This window comes from Diabrotica undecimpunctata, chromosome 2, assembly GCF_040954645.1.
Source record: "Diabrotica undecimpunctata isolate CICGRU chromosome 2, icDiaUnde3, whole genome shotgun sequence".
NCBI classification, from domain to species: domain Eukaryota; kingdom Metazoa; phylum Arthropoda; class Insecta; order Coleoptera; family Chrysomelidae; genus Diabrotica; species Diabrotica undecimpunctata.
This window is the reverse complement of record NC_092804.1, coordinates 154,210,147-154,218,045: the sequence shown is the minus strand read 5'-3', so window position 1 is coordinate 154,218,045 and position 7,899 is coordinate 154,210,147. Positions and strand designations below refer to the sequence as shown.

The window sequence follows — 7,899 nt, the reverse complement described above, 5'->3', positions numbered from 1 at the left end:
GACAAATAATTCAATTTTAAATTATATATATATATATATATATATATATATATATATATATATATATATATACATATGTATATATATACATATATATATATATATATATATATATATATATATATATATATATACATAATATATATTTATATAATTTCTTTTTTCCCTGACGTAAAATCGTCGACTATGTTTTTCGAACTATGTTTATATTATTAATAAAATAGATGAAAAATAATCGTTTATCGTTTGACGCGACATGTTGTTTTATCAAGTCTAACATTACTGACGTAATTTTAAATCGAGTATATAAACGAGACCGGCACATTTATCAGTCAAAATACAAACTGCTGCTAACCGAATACTACATTCCCACCACAAATTCAGTGTTAGTGATCGTGAAAATTGTTGTTTAACATACAAAATGTATACAAATCCATTTAGCCGCACTCATTGTCAAGTTCGTCAGGTGATTGACCGATTTCTTGAGAGAACCCTCAAAGTTTGTCCTAAGAATGGAATCAAGCGATATGGATCGGACAATTCTGTGAGTTCGTCATCGTCAAAGAGCAGTACTTGGAGTTGCAAATCGAAAAATTCTTGCATAAGAATTATCAAATAATGTTCTTGGTATTAAATTAACCTGGATTAAAGTTATGGTAAGTTTTTAATAATAAATATAAAAATATAATATTTATTTACATTATTACCTAACTAAAATGTCTTCTGCATAAAAATTTTTGTATGCCATAAATCAAGTCGCCTTTTAAACATGCTGCCAAACTCGTAAATTTTTATTTTATGTTTTAATTTTTTTTTGCGAATTGCCTAATATCTACGACCATTTTATTTTTATTTAAATTTTATATTTCTTTTCTTTTTTATATTCTTTTAAATATTTCTTTACAATATTATTTAACTAAAATGTCTTCTGCATAATAATTTTTGTATGCGATAAACAAGTAGCCTTTTAAAAATGCTGCCAAACTAGTAAATTTTTATTTTACGTTTTATTTTTTTTTTTTTTTTTTTCGAATTGCCTAAAATTTACGACTATTTTATTTTTATTTAAATTTTAACAATTAAAAATAAAACTTTAAACATTTTTCATAGATAACTAAGCTTAACACTCTTATCGACATTTACTGATTAATATTACTTTAATAATTAATTATGTATAATTTGTAATGCCTAATTTAGCCGATAAAAAAATAGTAATTTACATATCTGCTACATAGTGTGTTTTTCAGAATAAACAATTAAAAAAACCTCAAAATCCCAAAAAAAAGTGTGATATACTAATTAATATTACTTTGGTTATTTTTGCAAATGTATAAAAGTCTACTTTAATTATTTCTAAGCAATAATTATACTAAACGTGTGTTTTCTTATTTTTACAGGTGTCCACAGTGACCAAATGAGAGAATTTATACTTTTTTGAAATAGAAGATTGGTTTTTTAAGAAAATTCAAAATGTCGTTTTAAGCAGAAACATTCGCAGTTCTATGAAAGCCGAGATGACTGAAGATTAATTGATTTACCTTGTAAATATATACGGGAATAATAAAAATAGAGTAATTGTTTACTACAACTGATTTTTATTTACATATTTTTTTTACTTAATAATCCCAAATACTGCTCTAAAGTTATTTTCATGTGATATCTTAATGTAGTAAGGTACTATTTTATTGGGAATAAACCACAATTTAAGTTTAAAATAAGTTTGTATTTGACGTTTCGAGTCTTACTTTGTAAATCATTTTCAAAATACGAAACATTAATAATCCTTTGTACTTTTCTTTCGAAACATCCTAACATGTTTTCATTTTTTGTTAGAGTCCAGGTCTCTGAACCATATGTTACGACTGGGAGTATTATTGTTTTGTAGAGTTTTATTTTTGTATTTCTCGATATAATTGTGGATTTAAGGAGGAGATTAAGCCCAAAATAGCATCTGTTGGTCGTGCAAATTTTGTGGTTTATCTCTGCTGTAGTATTATTTTCAGTGTTAAGGAGCGCTCCCAGGTATACAAATTCGTTCAGTGCTTCGATAACGTCATTTTCCATAACAAGTGGGCGTAGTATTTGTGGTTGCGTGCTTATTTTCATAATGTCCGTTGTGTTGGTGTCTATTATTAAATCCATTTTTGTAGCTGATTCTTTTACCAAATACTAAACTCTCCATACATAAAAAAGCAGATAACCAACCCAGAGTGGGAGCAGCAAAACTTCCGGGATTTAACATCCATTTACATAGCTGAGTTAACCGCTATCCTCAATGCAATAAATTTTGTGGTAGAAAATAATATTAAAAACCCTGTCAAGTTCTGTAACTTCCTCAAATAACTTATATCCTAGCCATTTAAGTCTATTAATTAAATAAGTATTAAACATTAAACATAAATGTCATCTTTGTATGAATTCTTTCACATATCGGAATTGCTGGTAATAAAGAAGTAGATTCCTTGGCAAAACTAGCAGTCTCGAGTCCGGAAGCTGTAGAAACCAGAAGCATTTCGCACCTAGACGTAAAACCTATAATCAAGAATGTAGTAATCAATGCTTGGCAGACTAAGCGGAATCTGCTTAGTCTGCCAAGCATCATAAACATCTGCTGGAGAGTGAATTAAAACCACAGTGCTACGTATGTGATCTTGTGCTCAGTATTCGCCATATTTTACTGAAGTGTGCTTTATATTGCATGGAGAGACTTCAATTTAAAATTACAAGATATCTTACAAGCAATATTAAGTGACGGAACTGATATGAAAAATTTGCCATCGTACACTTCTCCAAGAAATTAACGCAGCACTTCAATAAATCAATTTTATTCGTAAATAGGCAAAGAATAAAAAATAAAACTTCACCAGATTTATTCTACATTTTATTAGTAATTATAACAATTTGTCTAATCATCAGAAAATGGTGAAATACAGGAGAAAAAAAATAAAACGGAAAATTCTAAAGAATAATGATAAGAAAAGTAAACTAAAATATGAATAAAGTCTTAATAACGAGTGTTTCCACCTCTACTACGTATAACAGTCTCACATCGTTGGCCAATACTTAAAATTAATTGCCGTATTTCATTTTGGTCTAATTCTTTCCAAACCTGGATCAGTCTCTCTCCCACTTTCTGTGGGTGGTTTGGTTGGATCGGTGTCTATCTTAATCACCTACCAAGGATATCTTAGAGATTTTCAATTGGATTTTAATCCAGACTATGTGCTGGCCATTCCATAGTCTTAATTTCTACCTCTTCTAGATAATTTCTGACGATCTGTGCAGCGTGAGGTCTGGCATAACCTTGCATTATTTAGAAATTTTCACCGATATAAGGAGGGAATGGTACTACATGTTGCTCCAGGATCTCCAATATGTACCTTTCAGCTGTAACAGTTCCATTTTGTATGACCACTAGGTCCGTACTTGCGGTCAAAAAATACCACCCCACACCATAACGGATCCTCCACCAAAAAATTTGGTGTGTGAGAAGTGATACTGAGCATATCGTTCGTTGGGTCGTCGCAACACACGAACACGTCTGTCGTTCTTATACAAACAAAATCGGGATTCATCAGTAAATAGCACGCGTTCCCAGTCAGCCTCTAACCCATTAACGTGTTCTCTGGCAAAACGTAGTCTCCCCCTTCGATGCTCTGCAGTTAATAGAGGACCTCAGGCGGCAATCCTAGTTGTTAAGTTGTATTCTATAAGTCGCTGGCGAACAGTTTCAGTACTAATTTGTATAGCATGCACGTCTTAAGCTAAATTTGTAGACTTCGATGTGTTACAAAACGTTGTCGAAGAACAGAAATTCTTAAAAATCGATCTTGAATAAGGGTAGTTACCCGGTTTCGTCCTTGCCCTAGTCTGCGAGTTTGATCCCCTGTTTCGAGGAATCTTTCTAACACCCGTGAGACGGATGTGTGGGACACATTAAATCGACGACCAATATTCTTCGGTAACTCCAACCGAAGGTACTGTCTTCCGACAGTATCACTGCTTGGGCTCATTCATCTCGGGTTAAATTACGTGATTGACGCTCCATAATAAACACAATTAACAATAATTAACAATTAAACAGTAGCCGAATAAAATTCGTGAACACTTGGAAATTAATATATTTATAGAATTAGTACATTTTTTGCTTCTTTTTGTTTTGTTGCAAAAAAACTATAGCTATAAAACACAGCCAATAAATTATAAAGTGTACGAATAGCATATACAAGGGGTTTGCAAAATATTACAATGGAAATTTTTATTAACGCCAATAAAATATTTTAGTATTTCAAAGTGGTGCGTTAATTTTTTGGAGAAGTGTACTTATATTCCATAAAAATTTATTAAAAAAATCGTAAACCTCTAAATTATACTACGCCAATGACCCTTTGAAGTTGATGCATAAATAAATTTAAAAAAATTCAAAAATTTAGAAACTATTTTCTTACAAATTTGTTTACCTATTAAAAACCAAACCATAAAATAAAATAAAATTTAAAATGTCTTTAGTTTACTCCTTGTTAGTCCAGTTATTGTGGCATTTTCCCTTTAAATTTTTTATAACTGCACCGATTTATCTGAAATTTTTACAGTGGGTAGTAAATTACTCAAAAAACATAAGTTATATGGTGTCGATGTGTGCTTCTACCCCTGGGGTGGTTGGCACCCCATCTAGGAGGTTGAACTTTTTACACTCAAAATAACCCCGGGAATTGATATAGAATCAAATTTTAAACAAAAAATGTCATATAAATTTTTTTCGCTAAATTAATACTTTTTGAGTTATACGCACTTGAAAAAGTAAACTTTTCGCAAAAAAGAACATGTTTTCCAATGATTTTGTACGAATAACTCAAAAACAAAGCGTTTTATTGAAAAATCTATAATGAGCAAAAAAAAGCTTATAAAAAAAAATGTTTTTTTATTAAGTTTTATAAGTACAATACTAAGCGATTTATAATTGTTTGAAGATGACTTTTTGTTTTTGGGATACTATACTCGATGCATTTAACATCAAATATCGGAAAATGGACATCTTTTTTGATAAAAACTCATACAACACTTTTTAAAGAGCTAGAAAAAACCTTTAAAATGAGCTATGTTAAAAGCCATTTCGATTAAAACAAAGCGAAATACGAAGGAAAGAATTTGAATTACTCTAGCGTTTAAAAAAAAAACGAGCAGTATAAGTAACACTATTTCGATCAGAATTGAAATTAAACGTATATTTTCTACAATTCATTTTATTTTAGTGTTATTTATAAGTTTTAAAAGTTTAGCCTGTTTAAACTGCGTATTTTTTGAAAAAATCGTGTTTAAATTAAAAAATCTTTTTTTTAATTATCTAAAAATTTACATTTTTTCAAAATAAATCTAAAACTATAAGAGATATGTGAAAAATGGTTCTATACCAAAATGTAGTTTTTTTCTCAACAAAAATTTTGATTTTTTTATTTTTGTTGTAGCTCGAAAAATAATAGAGATATAGCCAATTGAAGTTTGAGATACAGCGGCTGACGCACCTGTAATCAGCACTTTGGCCCTTTACTATTTAAAAAGAAAGAATTTTAACATATTTTAATCTACTTAGTCTTGTAGCTTTTGAAATTACCTTCAAAATATTTTTTTAATAGACACTGTAGCTTAAAAATTAACGGAGTTATTCTAAAAAAATTTTGAAGCATGTTATTTATATTTTGGAGCATCAACTTATTTTCTGTATATATAAATGCTTTATTCAAGTATATTCGAAAAACTGGTAACAGACACACTAACACTCACACAAAAATGTATATAATACATTTAATAATACATATATATGTTATGTATATAATATAGGCACCTCTAAACTGAACATTTGCTTCAGAGAACTAACGAACACAGAGAACCGACACTCCTTTGAAGTTGCGTGGGCAAGCCGCCAATGAGTGCCAATGACAGGAGTACTTCAGATCTCGAAGACATTTTAGAAGCTGGGAGATACTGTACAATTTTGCTGTATGGCCTTGCCAAAGACACCCACATGAACAAAATGAATAAGGTCGAAGATTATTCATCATTACTTGAACAAATGCGATACGAATCGTTTATTAAAGCCACAACTAAAAATAGTGCAGTTAAATTATCATCTCTTGTACCAGCTGTAAGTGCCCTGAATAAGCATATCAAAAGAGTTTATTTACAAACTCAGATATGGCTTGGAAACAAAGAGATTGATATAACGGATTGGGGATGGTTCAAGAGTGATGATATTTTACAACCAATAAAAATGTTCACCTGCACCAGAAGAACTATTGAAACTGATTTTTTGCAATTGCAAAAAGGGTTGCGGCTCAGCGTGTGGCTGTCGTACACTAGGTCTATTTTGCAATGCTACATGTGGAACATGCTCTGGCGACAATTGTCAAAACTGTCCTGCAATAGACGAAGAGGTGGAGTTACAACACGACGAGAATGACGCTTCAGACAATGAATAATTTGATATATTGTAAATAATTTTTATTTTTGTAAATATATTTTGTATACTTTCTAATGTAAAGTATTTTCATGCATAATTTTTTACAATAAAAACAGCATGAGTATACTTAATTTTTTTATTTAGACATTTACCAAAGGGGAATTTGTTTCGTGAGCATAGAGGTGGTTTTTAAGGGTTGAAAATAAGCAACCAATTAAAAAATATTTTATTGATAAGAAAGGAATTTTTGAATATAAATGTAGATTAAAAACTTTTGAAGTTGTTTAAAAAGATTTTTTTATATATTTTGACATAGGGGGTAGTTTTTAAGGGTTGAAGTGTTGCAATCAACCAAAATTGTTTTATATAAGCAGAGAATTACATTGTAGATGATATAAATGCATTACAAAAGCGTTTGAACCTGTTAAACGATTTTTTACAATTATTTTTATTAAAAGGGGTGGTTTTTAAGATTATTTAAGGGTTGAGAATGTACACAATATCCATTAATATAATTGACAATATTTCAATTACCTAATTTAACACGATTTAAATCCATAAAATGCTTATTATTTTCAATAAGGGGTGATTTCACTTCTTAAAAATAAAAAGCTCACCTATCGCATATATAACTTTTGAAGAGGGAGGTAAGATAAGCCTAATTCCAAATTATTAGTAAAATCGATTCAGTTATAAAAAATTTAGAGGTATTGACCTCTTTTCCTCCACAGTGACTGGAGTATGTAGGTACATTTATTTTATCTTGTGTAAAGTTGCGCTCATTAGTGACAATAAACACTGATATACAAAATCTTAATATTTATGTACTTATTAAGCATTTAGTAAAAGACTAATTTGATTTCGTACAGGTAAAGAGTGCATTAGTAATATCTATGTAATAATCTTAATTATTTAATATAGATATTATTAAGCATACATAAAATAATCTTAATGGGTATATTAAAAACCCAATTATTATAGTATTAAGTAATTTAAAAAGAATCAAATCGTAATTAAAATATTTTGTTTGGTTGTACCATTTAAGGCGTCGGAAGTACTTTATTATTAAACAATATCCTATTTTTAACACACTAATTAAATTAACCAGGAGCCTAATATGCCGCAAAGTTAAATAACGTTATTTGAAAACTAAAGAAAACTCGTCGCACCAGTATTTCAAATAGTGACGTGTGTGGACAACCGATTTTAAAAATATAAATATCAATATTTGCAAGAAAAAATTGTTTAGATATGACAAATTAAAAAAAAAGTAGTTTACTAAGTTCATTAATTTAGAATCAGGGGCGTTCCGACCCGGGGGTGCAAGAGGTGCAGGATACTCGCGCGGAAAGTCAAGAGGACGGCGTGAGATGCCCTAAAAGTAGGGAAAAACTAATTATAAAAATTATAAAAACATAAATATATAATTATGGTTGTACTTG

The 7,899-nt window shown here is 29.8% G+C and overlaps 1 long non-coding RNA gene across 1 annotated transcript; it reads left to right on the top strand.

Moving 5' to 3' along the window:
• Window positions 1-341: 341 nt before the first annotated feature.
• LOC140433517 (uncharacterized) lies at window positions 342-1,455 on the top strand. Its single transcript, XR_011949999.1, has 2 exons — window positions 342-656; window positions 1,398-1,455. It is a non-coding gene; the product is annotated as an uncharacterized lncRNA (long non-coding RNA).
• Window positions 1,456-7,899: the final 6,444 nt, after the last annotated feature.